The sequence below is a fragment of the Uloborus diversus genome, chromosome 1, assembly GCF_026930045.1.
Source record: "Uloborus diversus isolate 005 chromosome 1, Udiv.v.3.1, whole genome shotgun sequence".
Lineage (NCBI taxonomy): Eukaryota > Metazoa > Arthropoda > Arachnida > Araneae > Uloboridae > Uloborus > Uloborus diversus.
Window position 1 is genome coordinate 179,606,910 of NC_072731.1, and position 27,155 is coordinate 179,634,064.

Sequence of the window (27,155 nt, forward strand, 5' to 3'; positions counted from 1 at the left end):
TAATGCTACGTTCTGGTTGAAATTTGGAATATATGTGAATCCATATGTAAACAGGCTTTGGTTCAATTTTGACGCCAATCGCTCCAAGAGGTGTTGATTTTTTTTTTTTTTTTTGAATAAAAATAGCTTTATTAATGCAAAAATAAGAAAGATAAATCGTAATAGATTGTCGTCTGCGTATTTCCCGTGATTTTAATTGTATGGAAATGATCGGAAATATTATCTCAATGATTTAAAAATTTTAACTGTTGCCATCTTATGTTTGTTAACAAATAAAATATTTGTAATTAATTCAAGCAAGGCTTTTAAAATAACTTTCAATTTTCGCTCTTTGCTTTGCTTTTGCAATAATTCAGACATTGGGATGGTCGTCAAGTTTTTGCATGTGTAATTTTGTTTTCATTGGGAATATTGCTTCCTCGTCAAGCATGGGGAGGGATCAGAAAAAAAAAAAGAAAAATATAGAAGAAAGTTTCGTGATAGCCACAACATACTAGTTTCGTAATATAGAACGTTCTAAACAAAGCTCGCTTGTTAATGAAATTCAATAAAATGTAGGGTTTTTAAATCTTACAAATTGTAGTGCAACGATAAAATTTTAGAAAAGTAGGGTTTGATACACTTTTTATTCATTTTTTGTTACCTTAAGGAACTTGCATACGAATTATAATATTCTAAGAATTTTCATGACTGTGAAACCCACGCAGTAGGGTATATATATATATATGTACAGGGTCGGACTGGCTGACTTTGGCCCAGTCGGAAAAGGGATATTTTGGCCCCACCTCTGTAAATTAAAAAAAAAATCAATTAAACAGTGCCGAATCTCGATTTTTCCGAAGTCGAGAAAAAACATTAAACTACCGTTAGTTCCTATTTTCCTTAAGTTTGAAAATGAAGGTTTAAAGGTCTAAAAAAAGAAGAATACTGAAACGTAAAATGAAGCTAATATTGACACACATTTTTTATTTTATATGCCTTGAAAGAAGGATACTAATGATTACAAATCTTAAAGGCACATCTTTAGGCTTCTATACTGGAAAAGACAAGAGAAAAGGGAGGAATCTGGTAAATTCCCTCAGAAATTTTTCGAAATAGGTTGATTTATATCGGCTTAAGGAGGAAGGGTTCTAGTTCCCTTCTAAGCGATATTTTCAAAATTGATTCGCCATGTCAAAAACCGCAATTTTACAGTTTTCGGTAACGTTAGAAAAAAGGGGAAAGAAAGAGATCCCCCACGATTTTTTTTTTTTCAAAATTGAAGGGGGATCTGGCGAATTACCTTTGGAATTTTTCGACATTGAAATTTTAAAAACGTAATCTTATAATATGCTTAGAAACATTAAAAGGAAATGTGTCAGGCTTCCTTAGTGTTTCCCCCAAGATTTTTTAGTACGGCACCATGACCTTCCGTCTTAAGCTCAGTGGCGTAACTAGGGAGGGGCGGAGGGGGCGGTCCGCCCCGGGCGGCACTTTTCTAGGGGCGGCAAATCAACGCTTTTGATGTGGAAAAAAAACGTATTTTCCATTATGGTTTTAATCTGCTACTGCTGGCAAAAAGAAAATCATCGAAATGTAAGGCTTTTGTATCACTACTGGATTAAAAATAATTTGATACAAAACAAGAGTCTTTCTTGATAGCATATCGGTATAATCCTTGTTTTTCTTTGAGGGGGCGGCAGTAGACAATCATGGGACCAATGTTTTTTAGACTGTAGAAGTTAACTTCAGGAGGGAGAATACAATGAAGCAGTGGCGCCGACTCCATGGGGCTTGAGGGGGCCCGAGCCCCCTCAATAGTTTGTTTTGGGGGGCAGAGCCCCCTCAATAATTAAAGAACATTATTTGTCATATTGTGATTTCTAAAATCACAAAATTATGTTGGTATTTTTTACTTTCCTTGTTTGAAGATAGTTACATTGTAAAATACATTAAGTAATGAATTAAAACAAATAACTATTGCTGTAGTAAGCAGGTTAATTGAAAACGAGTGGTGTGAATAAGGATAGTGTTACGGTGCTGAGAGCACTCATAGAATTTGTCCCAGTGCGCAAACCTTCGGATGAAGTCTGTCATCGGCGGCTATCTCATCTAAATAAGTGTTGCTGATCTGGAAAAAATATATCAGGGTTTGATTTGTACATTTAATGGAAGGCGTGATAGTTTTCTTCAATTATTAGAGTTAATGAAGTTATCTGTTTATTAACTTTTTTAACTCTATTAAAGCATTAATTTTGAGACATTATTTTTATTTAATGAACTCTGGGCCTTATTCAAAGCAAGCTTAAATTATAAGATAAATAAATACCTTTGTGCTGAATAGTAAAGTCAGAACAAACAACGTAAGTAGAAGCACAAATTTGTAAATTACAGCAGACACGTGTTTCGGCGTTACAGGGAACGCCTTTTTCAATGCAAAAAATAATGAGCTTATGGATGAAAAGACATCCGACAAAAGCTGTCTTTTCATCCATAAGCTCATTATTTTTTGCATTGAAAAAGGCGTTCCCTGTAACGCCGAAACACGTGTCTGCTGTAATTTACAAATCTGTGCTTCTACTTACGTTGTTTGTTCTGACTTTATTAAGCTTAAATTAGTTATTTCACTTTTAGTAATCAAAGTGAGACATCAATCTTTTATGCTTTATACTTTTAATGATAGTTTAGATTTATTTAAATATCATTTCAATCTTTTCAGAGCTATATATTCACTGCTAATAGACTAAAAGTATAGTTATTACTGTAAATTAAATTAGCTTTTCACAAAAATACCATTTTTTCTTTTTTTTTCAAAGCCAAAAAATGTGTCGTCTTGTCGATTTTCTCAGAGTGTCGATTTACCGAGAATCGAGTTTTTGGGGATCTAATGTTGATCATGTGACTCTAAAATGCTTAAAAAACTTTAAAACTCACTATTTTTTATCTCAAATTTATAAAATTTCAACTGGCAAGGCCCCCGTTATGGTACCCTCTCCCCAATAGTTGTTTTGAATCGGTGCCACTGGGAGTGCCTTTCCATGCAACTCAAGTGCACTACCTTGTATAGTGCCGTAGCCTAGCTATGGTACTGCACGTCTCCCCACAAAATGGAACTGTAAAATTATCCCTCACTTAAGGCAAGTGACATGATCTAATTGAAGCAGAAAATTTGTGTACCAATTTTTAGATTGTTTTACTTTGAAAACGCCCTGTCACATATGTTTGTTTGTATAAATTATACACACCAGAAAATATGTAAGTTTTCATTTTCAAGGCACAAAAATCTGAATTTTTTCCGGGGGGGGGGGGGCTCCGTGCTTTAACATACTCCCTAAACCCCAGTGACATCCGGCCCCCCCAATAATTTTTCCAAGTTGGCGCCCCTGCAATGAAGTCTTCCAATTTTCGTTATAAGAAAAAGTTCGCACTGGATTATAAGAGAGTTTCTGAAAAACCACTTTGTAAAACAAAAACTTTCTCTTTTTTTAACTTCAGGAAAATGGTGACAGGAGTAAGAAGGGGAAGGGGAGGTTTAAAATGGTTCACGAAGCAATTCATTGCTTATCACTGTGATTGCTTAGTATGTACCAGAGTTCGCTTTAATTTCTCATTCATTATAAGAGTTCTCTCAAAGGAAGTAAAAGGGATTTCTGTTTTCTCGCTTTTGAGAGCAGAAAATCTATCCGACAACTTTGTATCACATGTTAGTCTATCCTTGTCGAAGTTAAGCGAATTACAGTTTTCAATATTTGGTTTGTTATTGATCCCTCAACTTGGCCAAACATAGTCTAAAATTGTGTTTTAGCGTATTCAGCTTCAAATTATTCCGGTTGGGAACCTCTCCCACCTCTACTTTGTAATCTAACAGCGGGAAAGATAGCTTCAAAATGTTTTTAAGTGGGGGAGAACTCTCGAATATTTCAACTTCTTTCCTGATATCACCGAAGATAGCTTAGAATTAGGTTTTTAGACCTCAATGCTGCAAAATTTCTGGGCAGAGCCCTGAACCCTGTGTTTTCCTCTAACCTGGCAAACACAGTCAAAAAGTACATAGTTAGACCTTCAATTCTGAAAACTTTCATGGAAAAAATTCCCACCCTCCCTCTCTTCTAAAGTTTCAACATATAGCCTAAAATTACGTTTTTGAAACTTCGATATTTCAATACCAATTTGTGAGAACAGCATTTGAGCCTTGAATATCCTTATTTCCTAACGTGATCAAAGATAGCCTAAAATACGTTTTCAAGATTTCAATTTCGGAATTTTTCCGAGAGAGAGTTCTTAAACACTCCTCCCCTCCCCTTCTTTTACCTAACGTCTCCAAGAGAAAAACTGTGTTTTGAAAACTTCAATTTTGAAAAATTTCCGAGGAAAAAAAGCCGAATTACTCACTCCTTTTCCTAACGGCATCAAAGATAGCCCAATTTTTCTTTCTTAGAAATTTGCGGGGGTGGGAGAGCTCGCTAACCCTTCCTTTTCAAAGATAGCCTAAAATGAACTTCAGTTTTAAGAAAGATTTTGAGAGGGAAACATAACTCTGCCCCCTCTTGCTCCTAACATTATCAAACAAAGCCTAAAGTCGGGCGTCAATTACGAAACTTTTCCACGAGAGAGCTGCTTGGTTTCACAACATTTTTGGTGCCCCCTTTGAAAACGCCACCAAAGATAGCCAACAATTGCGTTTTTGAGACTTCAGTGCCGAAAATTTTTCAAAGGAAGAATCCGAACATTCACCAAACCACCGAAGATACCTTTGAAATTGATTTCAATTTTTAAATATTTTAGTAAGAAACCTCAGCGCCAATCTCTCCTCTAACGCTTACAATTGCGTTGCCAAACATAGCCTAAAATTGCATATTTCAGAGCTTAAAATTTTCGAATTCGAACATTAACGAATTTCTTAAGCTCCCCAAAGTAGCTAAGATGCATTTTAAACTTTCATTTCGGAAAATTGTCTTGCGGTGCACACCAATCGCCTAACATCAACAAAGAAATACTAAAAGAGGCTGAAAAAAAAAGGGAGCAAACCCAAACCGCCCTCTCTCGGAACTTTACTAAAATTTGATTGGAATTACGCTTTTTATGCGTACATTTAGCAATTTTCTCCATGTGGTCCCTTTTCTCCCCTCCTTTTTTTTTCTTTTGCAAGTATATAGAATTTAATTATGTCTTGTTTTCTTCAATCAAATTTCTAATTTTAATTTAAACACCTTTAACGATTTAATGTATTAGCTATTTCACAACGAAAGGGCGGCAAATTGAGGAACCGCCCCGGGCGACAAACACTGTAGCTACGCCACTGCTTAATCAACCCTCCTTGCCCTTTCAAAGTTTCAACAAAACTTCACAAAAGCAAAAGTTTTTTCGAGCCTATCCTTGAAACGTCACTGCCTCATTTCAATCATTTAAAGAATCTGATTAGAATATTTCTGAATATTTTTAGCATTATTTTTAAAAACTGAACCTTTATCTGAATGCGCACTGCCCCTCATTTGGCCTGTGGCATTTTTTTCTGAAACTGAAGTCAATTTTAGGCTGTAGTGCAGATAAAAGGGGTTCGGAGCTCTCCCACGGAGATTTCTATAAGTGAAATTTTAAGCTATCTTTAATGACTTTAAAGGCATGAAAAAAGTTCAAAGACTTAGTCTGAAAATTTTTCGATATTGAAGTCTGAAAAGCACAATTGAGAGCCGTGATGCAAGAACCAGGAAAGTCCAGGCTGACTTATTTTTAATAAGACCCACAAATAACATCAGTGTTCCATATAAACTCTATTATCTTTCCCATATTATTTACTACAAGGCAGAGGTCTGATCTTACATTTGTGTCCCGTTGTTGCACCAATCGGAACATCTACATTGTCTACACGCAAAAATAAATTTTTTAAAAAATGAAAAATTTAGACCCTTCCTGATTTTTGCATCAAAACCCTCAATTGTAGACTATCGTTGGTGACTTAAGGAGAAAGCTTTAATGTGATCTAAAGTAGAGTCAAGAGACTCTTCGAAGTTTTAAGAGTTAGACATTATGGAAACGTGATTTTATGCTTTGTTTCGGAACGATATGCGAGAAATGAAGGGTGCGAGGTTTAGGCTTCTAGAATCTTTAATCATAAAATCATTCTTGAATTTAAGTAAATTTCAAATCTTTTAGGTTTTAGAGGGTTCACGGGTGTCCTTTTTTTGAGAATAAAAGCCTTATTTAAGCTGTTTTTGGGGGCGCAGAAGAGTCAAGATATTCAGAGCTTTTTTGTCATTGAAGATTAAAAAATGCAATTTTTGGCTGCATAGGGAAACGTTACGAGTGTATGTACGTTAAAGTACTTACAGTCTTAAGTTAAGTACGCGTACTCTCCCTAAGAAAATTTTCAAAACTGAAGGCCTAAGAACGAATTTCTACGCTGTGTTTTTGCTAACGTAAGGAGTAGGATTCTGAGGTTTGCCTGGGAAGTTTTTCGACACTGCGGTTTCAAAATATAGGGGTAATGATGAGAGATTTAAGAGCTCTTCCTTCTCAGTCGAAATTTTGTCCTGTTTCAGATTCAGTTTATCGGAGTCCAGACTTGTTTCCCGTATGCTATTCTGAGATGAAAGTACTTGTAGCAATAATTTACAATAGAACACGGAAATCCCTTGCCAACTTGCAGCATTTAGGTTGAATCTGTCTCTTAACCAGCTGAGTACATAGTGAATGTTACGAATGTGTTTTTCCTATTGGGCCAGTAATCCAGAATATTGCCCTCTCATATTTGTTGCCCAATTCTAAATGAGCAGTTAGCAATTTTCGAGGCTGCAGAGAGCAAATTTTCGATTTATCTCAAAAGTTGTTCCCTTATCCCAAGTGCTTCTATTGTTCTCTTTTTGACTATTAGCCTTTTTAATAGCCTTAAATTTATTTCCCAATGGAATGAATGCATAAAGATGGCTGGTCTACGACTGAAATACCATGTATTGCAGTGGTGCCCAACCAACTGCCTGCGGACCTCATGGGGACCGCCAGGCTGATCTAGATGTGGCCCTTTGTTTTGTTCAATTTTATGAAACGCAAAATATATTCTGAAGCATTTCAAACCTGCTGATCATCTTCATTCGGTCTTATAAATGATAGTCGCAAAATTTGAAGTCAAGTAATCATTCATTGGTTTCTAAAAAACAGACCTTAAGTTCGTACCATTAAAATAAACATGCAGTAATAATGTAAGCAAGTTTTGGTTTGTAATTGTTTTGCATTTTCCTTGTTTTCTCAAGAAAATAAAATGAATTTAATATTTTTTTCTGGCCCGCGATATCCCTCATAATATGCGGTGTGCCCCGAGGTAAAAATAAAAAAGGCTTGGCACCACTGATGTATAGCATCAATCTCAGTTCTATAGAACTCTTCTCGTTTTATATACACAATATCGATTTGAATTTGAAGGACAAGAGCTTAATAACTTTTTTTAGGAAAATGTGTTTGACAAAAAAGGGTCAACTATTTAAGTTGGCCCCCCTAAGCAGTTGGCCCAGTCGGGGATCCCCGACTCGCCGACCTGGCCAGTCCTCCCCTGTATATGTACGAGGACGGTTCAGAAAGTATAGAGACTGAATTTACTATGCAACAAGAAGTTCTGTCTAGAACTAGACGAGCCTACTTTCCCGTATATCCATACTACTTTCTAGTACCTGATCAATATTCTCAAAAATAGCTAAAATCGCAAATGTTTTCAAACATATTTTTAAAATACTTTAAGCTGATTTCTAGGAATAAAACATTCCTCACACATCTAAAAAATTAGATGCGTAAAAAAAAAAAAAAAAAAAAAAAAAAAAAACTGAACAAATAAAATAGCGGCAACTTTTAAACAAAGCAGCTAATACACTTTTTTCCATTAAAAAAATCTTTAACAGCTATCAAAACGAAAAAATAATAATTAAAATTGATAAGCTCATTAAAATAAATACATCATATCAAAAAAAAAAAAAAATCGTTTCTTTTTCCCGGTTGCCAAAAACAATTTTTTAAATGAATTAATGCACTTACCAAAATTTATAAAAACAATAAAATGTCAACTTAAAGAAATGATTTTCATTGTCAAAAAAAAAAAAAAAAAAATCGTCTGTGCATATCTTTATGTAGAAACATAAATGATTTCGAGTTTATTCGCCGAAACCTGAATACCTAAATTAAAACTTTAGCGTAAAAATAAAAACAAGTCAGATCAACTATAATTATTTCACAGTCAAAACCATAACTGCGGAGTCGCAGTCAATCTCATTTTGGGGTAAAGAAGTCGGAGTCGAATATCTAAGAATCGGAGTCAGTCATTTGTCCTTCGCGTATAAATTTTTGCCAAAGCTATGCAGTCAGAGTCGAAGTCGGGGAGTCGGAGTCCAATTAATTATCGAGCACAGGAGTCGGAGTCGGAGTCAAGTGCCCCTTCATTCTCGGAGTCGAAGTCTGGAGTTTGGCGTCAAGAGCTATTTCCAACAAAATTTGTTTGAAGTAAATCCGCCTTCAAGTACGGAATCTACATTAACTTTCAGTTTCCCCGTAGGCGCTAATGTTAAGGGATTTGAACTGTTCAAATTTGAACGGAAAATTGTTCAAATCAAAAAGATATTTTATATACAAGTTTTTCATCAAAAGCTTTTTCCTACAAAGTTTGTTTGAAGCAAATTCGCCTCACAGTTCGGAATTGTCTTGAATTTCCCCGTAGGCGCTAATGTTAAGGGATTTGAACTGTTCAAAATTGAACAAAAAATAGTTCAAATCAAAAAGTGAAATATGGGAATGAGGTGTCCTCGCCGAGATCTTTCGAACAAAAAAAAGTTTGTTCGAATTGGACTATTCATTCGAAAGTTATTAGGGGGGGGGGCAGACAGACGACCGACAGACAGACCGACAGACATTTTTCCCCATCTCAATACCCTACTTTCCAATTTTTAATTTTTCGATATTTATTTAATTATTTTGTTTATTTTTGACTTTTTTTTTGTTTTTCGCGATATTTTTAAGATGCATTAAGCCTTCTTTCATGCTTTTTTCTTCTTTTTCTGACTTTTACTGGGAAAGTAGGCTAAAAACACACATACATAAAAAGATTTTCAGTCAATCTCCTTCGAAATATGCTCCATTGACACTAACACACTTGGCCCAACGATGTTTCCAGTCTTCGAATCATTTATGGAACTTAGATTTTGGGATGGCCTGAAGCTGCTGCGTCGAATTATGTTTTATAGTTTGTATGTAATGAAACCGGTGTCCTTTTAATATGTTCTTGATCTTGGGGAAAGAGGAAGAAATCTGGAGGTGACATGTCCGGCGAATAGGGAGGATGCGATACTTGGGTTGTTCCGCGTTTGTCGGGAACTGCTGCGCAAGACTGTTGTTGTGCTCTGCTGGGGCTACGTCATGATGAAGCATCCAGCGAGAGGACGCCCACAACCCCGGTCGTTTTCTGTGAATAGTCCCTCTTATGATAGGTTTCGGTGTCCTGTTTACCGAGCTTAAAGAAAAAATTGATACAGATTCTCTGCTCCGTGTCTTCACACATTTCCTGTTTTCGACGAACGCAAGCAAACACTCCACATGAAAGCAGTCAGTGTGACTGAACGGCGAGCTGTACGCTCTTGCCGATTTTTGTGAGACGAGGTGAAATATGCGCGTGCATGATGCGCTCAGCCCCACCGCTAGGCGTTTTCTGGAATAAATAGAAAAAAATCAGTCTCGATACTTTCTAAACAGCCCTCGTATATATCATATATATGTATGTATGTATGTATATGGGGTTATGCATGTGTTCCACCTCCAGGCGTGCACGAAGTAAGTGTAAAATAACAAATAACGAAGTAACAACAAATTGAAAAACATTGAACAAGGTATGCTAGAATGTGAAGAAGTAGTACAAATGCAAAACCGACAAATTTAAACACAACTACATTAAAAATTAACTGGGTGGCCAGTGGCCACTGCTTCGTCGACGGAGAGCGGGAGCAGTGGTTGTACTTAAAATCTGCAGGTTTCTGAAGAGGTCGGCAAGTTTAATTGTATTAGAAAGTCTAAAAAGACAATACTACTGCCAACTTGTGCAAACAACCCCCGCCCCCCCCCCCCCCCCCGTTCTGACTTGCAAATGAAAGAAAACAGATTACTCACCCAGTTTCAAAAAGACAATTCCGTCATCCTAACTCAGTCCGAATTCTTTAGAATCGATACGGTAACCAAACCTCGCATCCGTTTAATACCTCCCTCAATACCCCTTTTAGCAATTTGCATAAATAGATTTTTATTAACATCCTCATTGTTCAACTTATAGATATTTTAAAATATGCAATGATGACACGCTTTTTATTAAACAGGTCTATAAATTCATCGCTAATTTATATTATCAGAACAACTATCCGGCTGAATTTATATTTTCTGTTTTGTAATTCTTGACGGCAGAATTAATAATTTTTTTCGCCCATACAACTACTTAATGGCAACGGTTATCCATTCAACTCTGATGATGCGTAGTACTGAAACCCGATTGAGGGAAGTCAATCGCATCCCGACAAGGAAAGTGACGCAACTCAAAGTTTGGGAAAAACGTATTAGCAATTGATTTAAAGTCTAAGTTTGTTTACGTTTCTTGCCACAAAACTCGTATACAAAGTTAGCTTACATAACTGGTGCGTGGTGGCGTAAAAACGATATAACCAATAGACAAGTTATTCAAATTTCATAATTTAGAACAAAAATTTCTGAAATTTGAGTATGCATTATCAATTTAAACAACAAAAATTAACCAGTAAACATTACATTATAAATTTTTTACCCATATGGTAACATTTTGAGACTATTGAGAAAAGATAAATTGGGGGGAGTGAAGACTTTCATTCTTGAAGCTAAGACTCCAAGTCACGTGATAGATTTTAAAGAAAACCATTGGAAGAAATCAGGTTTCTTTCGCTAGTTTAACGCAAAACGTATCAACCATTCGTCGTTTTTGAGTCACGTGTCTTGAGGCCTTTGCCTCAGCTTTTTCTAAGCCAATGATTCAACGTGCTCAGTCCATTTACCGATTCCTGTTCTAAGTTTGAGACTAAATCGCGTGAAATTACTATTGCGTAAAACCTTGAATTTCTCCAAAGCTGCTTTGTTTTGAGTTGCATAATTTTCCTTGTAGGGGTGTGGTATATTGCCGGATCTCGTTGGGCTATTTATAACATTTTCATTTTGACGCATCCCATTTTTATTAGGACAAAGATAACAAGCGAAATTTCTTCATCCCGGAAGATTTTTATCTTTCTGAGATAGGAACAAAAATGTAACGTGCCTTATGTTATTTATTTACTCGAAACTATAAAACAGAACGTTATGAATCGCGTGCGACAATTGGAGCAATATATTCTCTAAGGCTGTAAAGTGTGAGGAGTATTTTTTCCATTTTACACACAAACATGTCCTTCGCAAAGCTCCGAGTCCAGTTATCAGCACTAAGCATCGACTTTCTTCTCACGTTCTGGGTTAAAATAGTATTGTGAATCTCAATTTCTTTGTGTCGTTAGTTGGAAGTGGTGCTTATAGTGTGTAGAATGAAAAGAGCGTAATATCCTTCGTAATTGCGTTCGAGATATTTCTATAGGGTAGTTTAAAATACAGTTACAGTTAGTTTGTAATCAGCTTAAAATACAAGCACTTTACGTGATAACTATCAGTGGTGGCTCATGGGGTCATTTAAACAGAGGTTAAGAAAACAACACTTTCAAAATTTTGATAAGTAAGCCCTTGCTATAGGGCGGTCGGTAATTTACTAAATATACGGTAACTTATTCTCGATGGTTCTTGCCCCTATCCTCTTCTCGATCGCTTTTACTCTCTCTTCTCCTCCAAATGAAATATAGTCTATGAAACTGTTGAAAACAAAAAAATTGGGGATGCTATCTCCCAAAAGTGGTGAGTGGTATCAGAAAACGCTGGTCATATTTGGATTCAGGTGGTCATTTTATTAAAATTAGCAAGATATGTGTCAGAAGCATTTTACAAGTTATTTTTTTCTTTCATTTCCTTCTTTCTTATTTTTTTTATTTCTTATTTTTTCTTTCTTTCTTATTTTTCCTTTCTTTCCTATTTTTTCTTTATTTATTTCTTATTTTTTCTTTATTTATTTCTTATTTTTTCTTTCTTTCTTAAATTTTTCTTTTCTTTTTTTTTTATTTTAATTTTTTTATCGCATAGTGTTTTTGTTCAAGCTATCTGCAAGGTAGAGGGATAATGGTGATTTCGTTGTAATTCATTCAAAGTGCGGAAATACTGATTGAGAGATCTTTCTGAAGCATATCGAAGTTTGTGCATGACTTATAAAACAAACTTTCATTTCCAAAGTTGCCCAGACTTTTTCTTGTGTACCTCTGTCTCTCTCTTTCTCTCTTTTTAAAGCTTTTAATAAACTTAGTCTGCCTAGGGTGTGACAAGCTTTTTAATCGCTGCCAAAACAAAAATGCCTAAAAGTAATTGCAAAGTTAATTGTTTATTAAGTTGACAAATTAATTTCAAAGCGGTCGTATGGATTGTGAGTTTTTGACTCTTCAAAGAATACAGATTTTCAATTCGTCCCTTGATTCAAATCATTAAAAGAGGTTTTGAAAACTTCTGTTCACCAGATACTTGAGTTCTCTTTCCTGAATCAACAACAATCCCGTGTTAGTCTTTTCATTCAATTGAATCTCGTAGTAGGTGATGATTAAAAAAAAAAGCTCTTAAAGTTTATTATTTGTAAAGACAAAGATTCACTTAGGAGAAAATTTGCGCAACACCTATTAGTGGATGGACTTTTTTAATGCTGGATTTTATGATGGAAAATAACGAGCTGTATTTCCGGTATATCCAATTACCATAATATGAGGCCAGAGTCCAATTCCTGTAGTTAATTAATCACTTCGGACAAATTCCAAAACCTGAACCCACTGCTACTGGCTCGAATAATTACCTTGTCAAAAAGGAACGAATCGACGAACAATTGCCAGTGATTGTACAATTGCTCAACCGTGTGTGACGGCCGGGTATGGAACAAAATAAGGGGGGATTAGCCCGAAAATGAAACAATTCCTGGCGTAGGAGGGAAGCATCATCACACCAAGTAGGAATTTGCCATCGGTGATTGAACCTCGGTTGTACAAAGAATCCTGGCCCGAAAAATGAAACGGCGGGCTGGTTTTTTGCTTACATGCTTCATTTGAAATCTTGCTTGCAACACCGATTTTGATTTGATAACATAACTATGGGAATGTTCAAAAAACCTGGAAGACTTTGTGTGTTCGGGATAATAGCAAGAAGTTGTTCTCAAGCCATTCTTGTGCTTATTTTATTTTCGTTTCTTTCTTTTATCAGATTTTTACCGGAAATATAGTAGGTAATTAAATTTAAGCAAGATTTAATCGAATTCAATTTGAATCGGCAACCAAATTGCATGGAGTTGGTTTTCCGAAATACGTGCATTCATTTTATTTGCAGTAGAGGAAAAAAGAAACCGGAACAGTCTTCTTATAAGTTCATAAAATACCTTAAGTTACATAGCGATTCGTTTACTGCCTGAAATTGCTTATTTATTATTTATTTTGAATGTTGACTGCACTTAATAATAATTGCATTTTTGAAATTTCAAACATAAGGCAAGGATGCCCACCAACGGGACGGATGGGGGGGGGGGTCATGGCACCCAAGCTTATTTAGAGCTGTAAATAATGCAGATTTAAAAATCGAGTTTTATCTAGTCGGGTTTTGGTGATTATGGAAGGTTTAATATCATTGGAAAGGAGGGGTAAGAAAGAAATATTAATGTCTAAAAATAGATTTTGAACTTGTTAAAATTAGGAATGTGCCGATCGGACATAATCGGCCAGTTTGCCGATCAGTTATAATCGGCCAAATTTTTCCTATTAATCGGAGGAAAAATTATTTTTTAAGATAATGTTTTTAGGCATACTTCAACAAGAAACTATGATGAATACATGAAAACATTACTATGAGGTGTAGTATGAAAGTGTATAGAGTTTAAAAAAAAAAAGAGTTAATCTGAATGAAATATTAAAGGATCATTTCCTAAGTTTGTTATGAAACCGTCACCCCAGCTTTTGATGACGCAACCTTTTTTTTCCGTTTTTTGTGTTCCTTCTATAACTATACATATGATATCGTTCATCATACATTTTACAACTTACTCTTTGAATTATTGATTTTTGATTGAACAAAACATTATTATAAAATATCATTTGATTAAAACTAATTGTGTCTTTACTTAAGTTTTTTTTATAAAACAAATAAAAGATTTAAGTAATGTATTTATTTATTTATTTAACCAAAAGTATTAGGACACTTTCAAAAATTCAGATTTTTAAGGATTTCTCAAGAAATACGAGACCAATTGCATTGTAACTTTTGTCGCATAAAAGGTATGTTCCCAGCTGTAATTTTCTAATAAAAGGTTTATTTATAACCCTTGCCTTTCGGGGATTAGTAACAAATTGTGGAAAAAAAAGTTTTTTGATCATCATTCATCGTAAATAGCTAAGAATAGGCTGTAAATTTCAGAAATTAGTTAGCTTACTATGTACAATTATTTTACATACTTTCGAGAAAGTATCAGATATTCACAAAGATATAAGTATTTCTTCCAAAACCCTGCTAATTTTATTTGAAGATTTTTGGCACATAACCTGCAAAGTTTTACATAAAAGCTTACCTAACTTTCAGAAAACTTGACAGTGTACAAGAAAAGTATAATACTAAAATTGGAAATTAAAATGTTAAAAATTTGATAAATATTGTCATTTAAAGCAATTAAATTTTCACTGCGCATGAGCGAAAGATAACAATTTATAACTTCCATAATCTAAAACCGAATTTAGATTCCTCAACCTATGATAAAATTCCGGTTGAATATATTTAAAAATTCAGAAAATTTTCAGCGATCTAATGAGCCGAATTTCAATAATTCTTGGAATGGCGACGAATTGGGAGGGGTCGTTCGCAGGTTTGCAACATTTGCTTACAATCGTTCAGTGTGATTCATAATAAAAACAGATTATTTGCGAACGATCCGTCACGATTTGGCGTCTATCAAAGAATTTTCCAAATTCAATTCCTTAGAGTGCTGATAACTTTCTGAATTTTTAAGATATTCAGCTGGAATCTTTCACGCATGCGCAGTGGAAGATTAATTTCTTAAATCCATTTTTTATTAATTTTTTAACATTTTAATTTCAAATGTTGTTACACTTCTTTTGCATGTCAAGTTTTCTGAACATTTGGTAAACTTTGATGGAAAACTTTGCATGTTATGAGCCAAAAACTTTCAAATAAAATTCATAGCTTTGAAAGAAATGCTTATATCTTCGCGAATATCAGTGATACTTTCTCGAAATTATGTAAAAGAATTGCACACAGTTGTTGTTGTTGTCGTGTCTAATGAAGTGCAGATTGTGAAAGGTTTAGAGGCCTCCAAAATGCAGTATTCATTAGAAAAAAGGGTGCCATTGCCACCGAAGAGGTTGGATTTCTGCCTGTTTGGACCGTTGGAGGTAATTGGCTCTCTGTTTAACGACGCTCTATTTAACGACTTTCTCTAACGACGGCGTTTCACGGTCCCAGATGGTCCACTATAGTGTTAAAAGCATTCTATTCAAGGACGCTTTCTACTTAAGGACGATTTTTGTGGTCCTTTGAAAGTCATTAAACTATTTTATTTCCCTCCTACCACCCACAGGATGATCCTGTGGAAGCACTGTCCTGTGAAAGCGCCACCTGCGGACGGTTGCACATACTAAGCTAACTAATGTCTGAAATTTAAAGCTTATTCTCAGCTATTTACGATGAATGATGATCAAAACATATTTTTGTTTTCCTCAATTTGTTACTTATCCCCGAAACACAAGGGTTATACAACTTTTAATGGAAAATGACAGCTTGAGCATACATTTTCTGCGACAAAAGTTACAAATCAATTGGTCTTTTATTTCTTGAGAAACCCTTAAAAATGTGTATTTTTGAACGAGTCTCAATACTTTTGGTCATATAGTGTATTGTATACAGTGTAACACGTTTCATTTGTCGATACTTTTCATTTTTAGCATTTTACTTCTAGGTAACCTTATAATTTTTATAAAGAATAAAAGTCTTGGATGAAATGTCAACTAATATTTAAAAAATAAATTTAAATTAAAAGTGCTCCTAAATTATTCTACAAACCACAGGCTACCCCATAATATTTTTAATCTTCCATTTCTAGTTAAAATAATGTATTTTCATTAACAATAATATGAAATTTGGCGCAGAGAAATTGGATGAAATTCTGAAATTATTTTAGGAAAATTAGGAAAGTGGATAAAAATAAATCATCTATCAGAAATAAGCTATTAACTACTTCTAAAGTCGAAATTATGAGAGAAATAATATGATTGAGAAATTGGTAGTGTTAAAAATAATCATTATGGTTATTAATCGGCTCTGTCGAGTAATCGGTGAGCGGCCAATTTCCTTATCTGCGCATTCTAGGGTGAAAATTTGTGCATTTGTCAACAATCAGTTGATCATTTCCGATTTTTTTTCCCTTGATGTCCGGTTCCTCTTTCAAATGGACCAGGGGCCTCTGCAGCACCGCCGTCCACCGGAGAACGGAGCTGCTCCTCTGGTCCTAGCCTCCACTAGCAGCACTGTCCACCGGAATGCCCTCCTCCTAAGCGGTGGCGTCCATGTCCTGCATACACACGCTCCTACATATACACACGTCTACACATAAGCACACTCGTAACCGCCCAGGAGGAGGGGCAGGCTTGAGAGGACATGAGCCGTTTCTAGAAACAATAGCCTCCAATGAGTGGGGTCCTGTGCGCAACTCGTGATTGCGAAAAACATAATTCGAATTCAAAGTGTCAGAATTCAAATTAGATATATATATACAGAAGACACGCACACACACACACACACACATATATATATATATATATATTTTTTTTTTTGAATGTGTGAAAGACCGCGGATAATCGGGAGTTTACAGTGCAGTCAAGCCCGCTCTTTAGAATATCGGTTAAAAGAATATCCCGCTTAATATAATTCAATTTCAATGTATCAAACCAATGTAATGTGTTATTTTGATCCCGGTTAATGGAATATCCCGCTTATTAGAATAGTTTTTCGTGGCAAAATAGCTATTCCATTAAGCGGGTTCGACTGTATAATGAACAGGCAGACGTTACGAGAAAACGTGTTGATCGTTAAAATGTATATTTTGGCCCTCCATACCTTTTACACATGCGGACGAGCTGAAGAAAACAACTCAACTTTCTTTCAGGGGTTGGAAGAGGGTGCAAAATGGAAATTTAGGCCAAAATTGGAGTGGAAGTTCTTTTAGTTTTTTTTAGCGATTACAATGCTTCTTTTATTGTGTAAAAGAAAGTAAGAATCAAGAACGCGGTCAGCGCTGCCTGTTAGGTGTGTTTCTTTATTGACGCAAAAAGTTAACTGAATTCTGAAGAAAAAAAAAACACTTCCAATATTTGTTAATGTCTGTTAATTTTTTCGTTTATCTTGATAAATAAAATTCAGAATAGGAACTTTAAGTGTGCATTAAAGAATGAGAAAATGCGTTTATTGTTTATTATTTTCTGATAAAATGAAACATCCATTAAGGAGATTTAATGCGTTCTGACAGTCAAGCACACTAATTCTTTTTAATACGATAATATATGGAGACTGACTGATCTACAAAACTAATTACCTGCAAAAGCTCTTGCTACTTGATGCATAAAGATTGTATGAATGATTTAAAAATTCAAAACTGAAATGTTTCGTAGACAATAGAACTTGAAATGGAAGTCATTTATTTCATCCTGATCGGTAATTTTCTTTTATCTTAATAGCTTATTTAAGTCGACACCTGCGACAAAAATCTAGTTCATGCGTTTTTATGGCAAGAAAATAGTTCTAAAACTGGGGCATTTCATTTAAACGACTTCTCTTGACAATCTTTTGAAGGAAATGAGTGAACTATGACTGGATGTCATTGCAGATTAAGATTATAATCGTACTCTCGAGACTTTCAAAACTTATAAATATTTAAAGATACCTTTTGTTCTTTCATTCTTCTAATTCATTTCCTTTTCTAGACTATTATTTTTTGTAAAATGGGAAAATTGACTTTTGTTCCATTTCAAAAAGAATCAGAAAAAAATGTGATTTTAAAAATTTTGTAGTAACGCTAAATCAGCGGTTCTACCTGGGACTAATTATTCCCAAAGAGGTAAACTTGTATTTTCCGAAGGGTAAAATAAGTACCAGGATTGGGTCATTTTTCGGTCACAAATAAAAGTCATTCGTACCAAATATACTTAATCGATAATTATTTTAGTGATTGACAAAAAAAATATAATAAACCAAGAGCCCGATTTATAAAGTGCACTGGACAAAATAAACAAATTGTTATAACTAAGCAACGTCATAAATATCAACCGTTGACTACTACTTGATTTCATAACAAATTGCTAAGAAACGGGTGTTTTCCTTAGTAAAATTAATGTTAAAATTATTATTTATTTTCGTAATTTAAAGAAAGAAATGGGATTACTATTTTGTTTTTAGGTCAAACGTTTTGGGGGTAATTGCTAACATATTACCAGCTATGTGACTAACAGTCTCATTAAGTTTGGAAAACCACTGCTCACTGCACTAAATTCTGAGAAAGTCTAAAAATGAAAACTAGAGCCAACATCTCAGTTTTGGTTGCATAGTAATGAAATGTACTTTGATTGATTTTAATTTAGCTTTATATCACATACAGGAAAGTAACATCGATGTTGCTGTTTTTAAGACAGCTGTGTTTTTGTGATGAAGGCTTAGCGTGGATGTTAGTCCAACATCGAAGATCCCCAAATTTAGTGTTTGCTAGTTAAGATAGGGTATCATCACTAATCTGAAGATAATTTTATCTTTTAATTTCTCTGAATGCTACAATCTACTATGTATTAATTAATCTTTTTTATAATTACCTGCCAGTTTACTCACTGCGCCATCAGTAACGTTTTTCTTTACTAAATTAATAGCAAAAAAAAGCCATTTAAGCGTGACGAAAATTGTATGTATATTTATGTTTTCATGCAATTTAGAAATTTCAAATTCCTTTGCCTTGTTACCCTTGAGTAGTGATTTGAAACAGTTGCATCAGTTTCTTTTCAAGGAAATAGTTGTGGCATATAAATAAATTTATTCAATCATGAAGCGATCAACAGTATAAATCTTAAACACTTCTCCGTTTTTCTAATTTCAGCACGATGAGGATTGTTTTAAGTAAAAGGTAAATAACTTTTTCTGATTGAAATTTCTTCAGTTCATAAGATTCATCGAATTAGTATACTATATTTCTTAATTATCTAAAAGGTAAATTTCGTAAAAGTCATCAGAAGTAAATCTTTATAGGAGCTTATGTTGAGTCTCAGAATGGAATCTTTTGATAAGTTTTTGCATTCCTTATCATATAAAGTCACCTCAAGTGTCTTCAATATATCATTTTAATATGCATACATGATTTCATACTGAACTAATATTTTATAATTCGTTTCACTTACCAAGACTTATACAAAATATAGTAAAGTTCGCAAAAATAATTTTACTTACTTACAAAAATAATTAAAAAAATGCAAACGAAAGAGAGAGAGGGAGAAAATTGACAAAGACCTCTGTTTTTGTATTTGGGGAGTTCGTAATACATCTACATTTCACATCTTTTAATATAGAGATTCTCAACTTGTGGTCCACAAACAGCTAGTGAAAATTTATCAATATCACTTTTATACTTGCAATTAAGTTCATTAACTAAAATTTTTACATTCATCTCATTTCTTAAAATATAGTTGCTGTGAAAATATTATTTCTATCGTATGTGATTCACTAGTTTCGGAAGGGTACCGAATGGTCCTCAGTGGTGATGATGAAAAGGTTGACAACCACATCACGAGTGGACTCGTTTAGTCAAAGAAGAAATACGGTTTTGTATTTACTGATAGAGAAAGTAAAGGTATACATGAATTTCAGCTCGCACTCGGCATTTCACATATTAGCTCACTGATATCCGTTTATATGAGCCGTTGAACTGACGCAATGAGATTTAAGTGAAACGAAAGGAAATTGGGTGACACTTTTCTAAATTTATCCACAGTTGGTTATTCATAAATTCATCGATGCGAGACTGAAGTGAACTGCTGTGATTCATAAGTCTGATTCTGAATTCGAAAGTACTGGAAACTGGAGGAAATAGTGACCTGTGGCGATTTAATGAGCCCTCGGGTTTGTGAAATACTTCATTTGCTATGTCACTGTAGTGAGTTGACGTAAGAAAAGAAGAAAAAAAATATAAATATACATAAGGAAACATTTGAAAAAAAATTGAACCACTTGGAGAGAAAAAAGTTTCCTCTGTGTAGGGGGTAGAAAAATCGGAACATTAAATAAATAATATCACTTACCTGAGAAACTTCACATCTAAGTTCACATTTAAAGAAAGCAATCTTTTAAAAGTATTACGTTAACGTTTTGCTGTGATATAAAATGATGTGATATCTCTGGGACTTCTTAAAACCTAGTGATTCTTTTCGTAATTTTGTGTTTTTCATGGGAAATCTAAGGACTGTAAATGGAAGTTTATAATTTATCTTTCAATTATTTCGAATACTTTACGGCTTTCCAGGGCGGTCATTCCAAACTCGTCAGCTTGCGAGATCGAGATTTTCGCTTACATGATCGGTTGTGATGTAGAAATGTCGCAAAGTAATATTCTAATCTACTCGAACTTCTTGCGGCTAAGTTTGAGTAGATTAGAATACTACTTTGCAATATTTCGACGTCACAACCAGTCACGTGAGCGAAAATCTCGATCTCGCAAGCTGACGAGCTTGGAATGACCACCCAGGGATTTCCTTTTTTTTTTTGCCTTTTTTCCTCAACAAAAAATAAAACCATAAGAAAAAAAAAAGAGGTAGGGGGCTGTACTCACGTACTACGAGCTAAAGAAATTGTTTTTCTGAAATTCCTGTTTTTAAAATCACTTTTTGATACCAGCTTCGTTTAGGGGTGGGCCGCTAGTTAAGCAATTTTTCACTTGAGTGGATAAAGCTCCTCAACGGATAAGTCTCAATCGATTGGTATGCATCCTAATCGATTTGTAATGTATCGCTTTTCAAAAGTGTCCATAGTAATTTGTTGCTAATAGCTCACGTTTAAGAGCTACAGCTGTCGGAATGCAAAAAGTCAAACTTGCTCAACATACCACATAGAAGGGGTAAGTTGAGCAGGGATATAGGGCAAGTTGAGCACTTATAATGTCTAGCCAAACCATATAAAATTGTGAAATAAAATTTCTGTTTGACAATCAACTCTTTATTTAAAGTCTTTTAGTGAAAAATTAAAAAAGTATTTTTTTCCGAACTAACTGAAATGGTTCTGGTTTTCGAATGAATAGTTCCGAATTTTGTTTTAAAAACTTTGTAAGCCAATCTTTTCTGTCGATCTTATTTGGAGTCCAGGCGGATGGAGTTTAAATGCTAAATTTAACAGCACACTCGTAAGCAAGGCTATGAATGTCTTTTGGGGAATATCCATAATAGATTGATGCCATTTGCAGCAAGAACTTTTTATAGAGTTCTCTTGTTGGAAAGAAAAACTTGCCTCGGTTTTGCTTAACCCATAGATGAATCACCACCTTTCAATTTCTTCAAAAATCTTGTCAAAGTCATCCGTTTGATACCGAATTATTTTGCGGAGGCATTCATACTTTTTCCCTCATCATTGACAGCCTTTGCAGCATTATTCAATTCATCAATAGTGTAAGTACATAGTGTAGTTTTCCTTTTATAAGTCCACATCCTAACAAAAGCAAAAAATATATTAGTACTTTGTTTTAAGTCGCGGGGGTCAATTGAGCAATACTTGCTCAACTAACCCCAAACCAAAGTCTTAAAATAAAAGTGAGATTACGAAAAAACGGTACGAATTACACCCAGAATCTCTATGCATATCAAAAGTACAGTCAATTGAAGAAAGAATAAAACTTGCCTGACAGAAAACAGATAACACTGGACTAATACAGACGAAAACTAGCGGCAAATAAGTTTTTTATTTTGTCACAAAATGAATAATATGCACGTATACTCCACTCATCTGTCGAGATGCAATTGAAGATCGCGCGATGAGTTTCCTTCTCATAACCCTTTCTTTCTGCCATTAGATGCCTATACGTATGGTGAATAGTTTTCGAGATATATCGATTTCTCAACGTGCCCCTATGCTTAACTAGCTCCGCCCTTCTCTATATTTGCCATAATTCTGATCGATCAAGTGATTTTGTGGCAGTTCCATTCGAAAGATCAACTGAGAAATCATGTGCCACCAATCTGAGAAAAATTTACCTACTACGAAAATATGATTATTTTCCGGGATCGTAGACCGTGGTCCATCCAGAAATGTTTCAAATAGAAATGTTCAATGATCTTAATCTTCATTGGGAAAGGTATCTTTCTCATATTCGATGGTCCTGCTTCTGATTAGTTGTTCTTTGTTTTGTCTGGTGCATGCATCGATATCTCTTTGGAATTCATTCGTGCTCTGTAGAAGTCAGAAACATGTCAGGCAAAAAGTCAGACTGAAATATCGTAATCCCAGAAAGTAGTTGTGGCACAACAACTTCGGTTCTTTTTTAAGTTTAAGGTTATAATGATTGAAATAAAAAACGTGCCTTCGAGCAAAGCAAGTATAGGATTTAATCATGCATTTATTTACAATTTCTTGACTAGTGCGCTGACTTAGATTTTCTATTTCAATAGAATAATTATAACTTTAAAAAGTTATTTTTTTAGTATGGCAATTGATTAGTCTATTAATTTAATCAGTTAGTTCTTTATGTTTTATTACCAAATGTGCTGACTTTAAATTGAATAAGTACAACTGTTTTATATTCTTTTTTATAATGGCAAGTAGCTGTCAACTATTTTAATCATTTATAACTTCATATTTGATTAGCAAATGTACCAAATCATAATTAGTTAAGCTTACCCGCTTTGGGCTCCCTGATAGGGCAAAGCGGTTTTTTCCAATGTTTGTAAAGTTTGATAATAAATAAATATTGGGTTTGAAATAATACAAAAATTACTTTTATTTTGAAGTTAAAGAACCCTGCTAGGAAATAAAACCGAAATTGTTGCAATAAAAGTCCAGAAACTACTATTTTCGAGTGTTCTTAGAAAAATTACACGCTTTGAGCCACCCTCCCCTATATTAAAATGAGTAGAAATATTTGTGAAGAGGGAAATACGTTCTGTGTGTGTAATTCCTGCAATGCAATCGATGGAGGAAAGATAGTTTTCGAGTGATTTCTGAAAGAAATCACAGCAATGTTTTAACTTGGAGTTTTAACTAATATCTACAAATATCGCTAAGATGACAGTAGATTTGGCATTTCATATTTGTTAGTGAAAATTATTGCTAAATTGTTGTGAGAAGTAACCTTTTTAAGACATTTTTATTCCGTTTAGATGCTTTCGTTCCATGTCGAAATTTTACACTCATCGCGCAACTAATTAATCAAATAAACGTGAAAGTTAGATATAAAGCCGTATTAACTTAAATTGTTACCCAATATAGGAAAGAAAAAAAAGGAAAGAAAAGAAAATAAAGCTAAGTAACTTGTACACTAACATTTTTTGAAAAGACAAATTGTTTCAAAAAGGATAGAAAACAGCATTTAAACTAATGAAAATTTTTGTTACACGTGCATTAACATTGTTCAATTTATTTCTCACAATCCTATTTGTTAACCATACAGTCAACATAAGTTACAAGAAAAATTTAGTTCAAAGAATTATGATACAAAAACCGTTGTTAAAGGTCTGATATCTAGAGCTGCAGGAAGAATGGCTTCTGCGTAGAGTTGAAGTTTTAAATTTAATAAAGAAAACTTGAATTTATATCGGACAAATTTAAATTTTCGCAATAAAAGTTCTTGCCTTGTGTTTACTCTGTGCTCTCAAAAACTGAGATTTTAGGTGCCACATATGACAAATTGTTGACAGTAGGCTATTTCCGTTGAATGAAAGCGTGGAATATTTCTCTTTCTGTGGAAACTATTTGGAAACTTGAAACCGTAGCATAAATTCTTAACTCTTCCAGCGAAGGTACTAAACGTTCAAGAACCAAGTTATTAAACGTTTGACACCTAGAGCTGCAACAAGAACTGCATCAGCGTGCAGTTGGAGTTTTAAACTAAAAGCAAATATTTTAAAAAATCTTGAAATCGTTTCTGATGGTTTAGCAATCAGTCGGGTGATTACTTCGTGTTCCTAAAAGTGGTAATTTTAGGCGCAATGCATGACAAATAAATTCTCAGAGATTGTCCATGCTTCATTTTCCCATTTTGCTACGACCAAATTAACTTTTAAATTAAAAAAATTGTATTAATAAAAATAAAGAAAAATCGATCCATTTGATAAAAATTTATAAATCAGAATTTTTTTTAATTAGCAGAGCCGCGAAACCGTAATCGTGGAGTTTTTTCAAAAATCTTGGCACTTCATTCATTCCAAACATTTCCTTGAAGTACAAAAATTCCGTCAAGGAAATAAATTAGGCTGTATAAAAAACTTTGAAAGTTCTATTTTAAAATGTAAAATAATCTTCCAATTCCTTTATTTACGACCAGCCCCGCCAATTGACTTTCCTCATTCATAAATATCGTTAAAACTATCAGTTTTTCTTTAAAGGGCGCGCCTCCGAAGAATCTAAATTTTTCAAATAACTACCGAACAAGTTGAAACATTTTCTTTCTTAAAACTTACATGTGTTGATAAAACGAAATTTTGCAAACTTTTCGAGTCATCATATACTCTTATGTGATTTTATGGCGAAAAGATATTGTTGACAAAAGTATTACCTTTGCCACTGCTGTTATAGCGTTGCAGAAATGAGTATTTTCTTTTGTCAAAGTTTTGCAAATGGTTAATTTTTCAAAATACTTAAAGTAAAGTTCTTGACAGAATTGTTCATTTTTTGTGCAAAAAAAAAGAGCTAAATTTTGGGCAAATTTTATCATAAAAATCTAGGTAATAAAGTTTTTGCATTAGGTAATCAAGGAAATTAGGGTCCCGTGACTTTTAACAACCAATTCCAAAGTGGATGCTGACGTCAAAAGAGATAGAGACATTAGGCTTTTGTCAGAGTGACCATCAATCAGCAATCGTCTAGATCGGTACAAAAATATTTTTAAAAAAAGTGTTTTTGATCAGCTTAAAAGGAGGTCTTTCCAACAATGCAGTTGTGAGATTCGTTATTTCATTTTATGACGTCGATAACCGTATGTGATGTAAAGCTCCTCCTTAATGATGTAATCCGCTTTTATCAGCAAGGGACTTTCTTCCATATCAGATCTGCTCTTTCCCAGTTGAAGCATATTAAGTCGGTTTAATGAACAGTAGTAGTAGTAGTACTAAATAAATTTAAGAAAAAATTTTTATTTTAGTTTCTGTATTTTGTTGTTTTAAAATATAGTTAATTTTTGTAATCTCGAACCATAAACCATCTGATATATATGCATTACATGACTTGATGATCTTTTGATACTTCAAAAGAATCAGGGCCGTAACAAGAAAATAATTTCGGGGAGGGTTTAAAAACTTTCATGCGGATCTTTGTGCTATTTGTGCTAATGTTCAAGTCATCGGGTTATCTATTATGAAAGCATTTTATGCAATTAATATACATATGAAGGACATTTGAGTTTCGGAACAATTTTTTTTTTTTTTTTTTAGAAATTTATAAATATATAAATATAAATGAACATTTAAATGACAAGCCGAACTTTTCGGGGGGGGGTTGAACCCTAAGAACTCCCCCCCCCTTGTATACGGCCCTGAAAAGAATACACATTCTTTTGTACTTGTGTCGACTCATGTACGCGAGTATTTTCAGTATACAGGTACTTATTTTGTTCTTAACCTATACATAGTCATGTAATTTATTGAATTTATCAACGTTCGGGGGGTATTTTATGAGTATCGGGAAAATCGCACGGTATTATTACACGTGCTGAAAGGACCCTAGTAAGGGTTATTGAAGTTATACTTCTTTTGGCGCCATGAAGAAGAAGTTCCAACGTAATTAATGAAATGAAGTAATGAAACGGAAGAAATGACATAAAATGGCGACCATTTGGTGACAATTCGCCGATATCTTGGAAAATTCCTTGCCAAAAGGAGGACCAAATATTCCGTGTCAGCTTGGCAATTATTTGGCGAGTTTCCCGTTCGCGAAATGTGTGTTGACTCTTTCTGAAAACTGATCTAACTGGGAAATGCTGGTGTTTAAATGGTTCTTCTAATCAACTAAGGAATTTTGCATTATAATTTTTTATTTTTTGGAATTTAGATGCTAAAATGTTTAACAACGTTAAATTTCTGCCATAAGTTAGTACATTTTGTAAATTCATTGTAATTGGAAAGAGTGCAAATTCATTGAAAAAAAATTAAAAACTGAGAAAAAAGGAGAGAGAATTTAAGAAAGTATAACTTTTATTATAACTTTTATTGCAATTGTCCTGTTTTATTGCATTCTTCAAATGGAAAGGTTCACTTTTGCAGAAGAGGGGATATTCTACAATTATTCCCTTTCGTAGATGGGACTGTTGTTTATCAGCATGCTCTTCAACAACGTAATCGACATGTAGTATCAAACTAGTAAATTACCCAGAACACTAATCACCGAAAAAGAAACTATTATAAGATTCTTAGTTGCTGTTTAAATGAATCAGTAATGCAGATTAATTTCTATTGCACATACATGAGTACACGAACCCATTTCTTGCAAATAACTGCCTTCTACTCTGGAATTAAAAAAAAAAAAAATGTTTACACTTGTTGCTTAAAATTGTCCTTACACTAACAACATATTTATTTACCACAGAAAGCAGTCTATTCATATACGAGCATTTTCCCATTTCTTTGAAACATTCTTTGGTTACTACATTAGAAGCGCCCTTGAAATGCGATGATTATCTTCCAATGTCATACTTGTGGCTTCTTTACTAATAATAAAGCAGAAAGTCTCTCTGTCCGGAGGATGTCTGGATGTCTGTAGGATGTCTGGATGTCTGTGACGCGCATAGCGCCTAAACCGTTCGGCCGATT

At 34.2% G+C, this 27,155-nt stretch overlaps 1 protein-coding gene across 1 annotated transcript in view; it reads left to right on the forward strand.

The window, feature by feature from the left end:
- The window catches only part of LOC129233694 (death-associated protein kinase 1-like), a 126,813-nt gene that overhangs the window by 20,948 nt on the left and 78,710 nt on the right, over positions 1-27,155 (forward strand).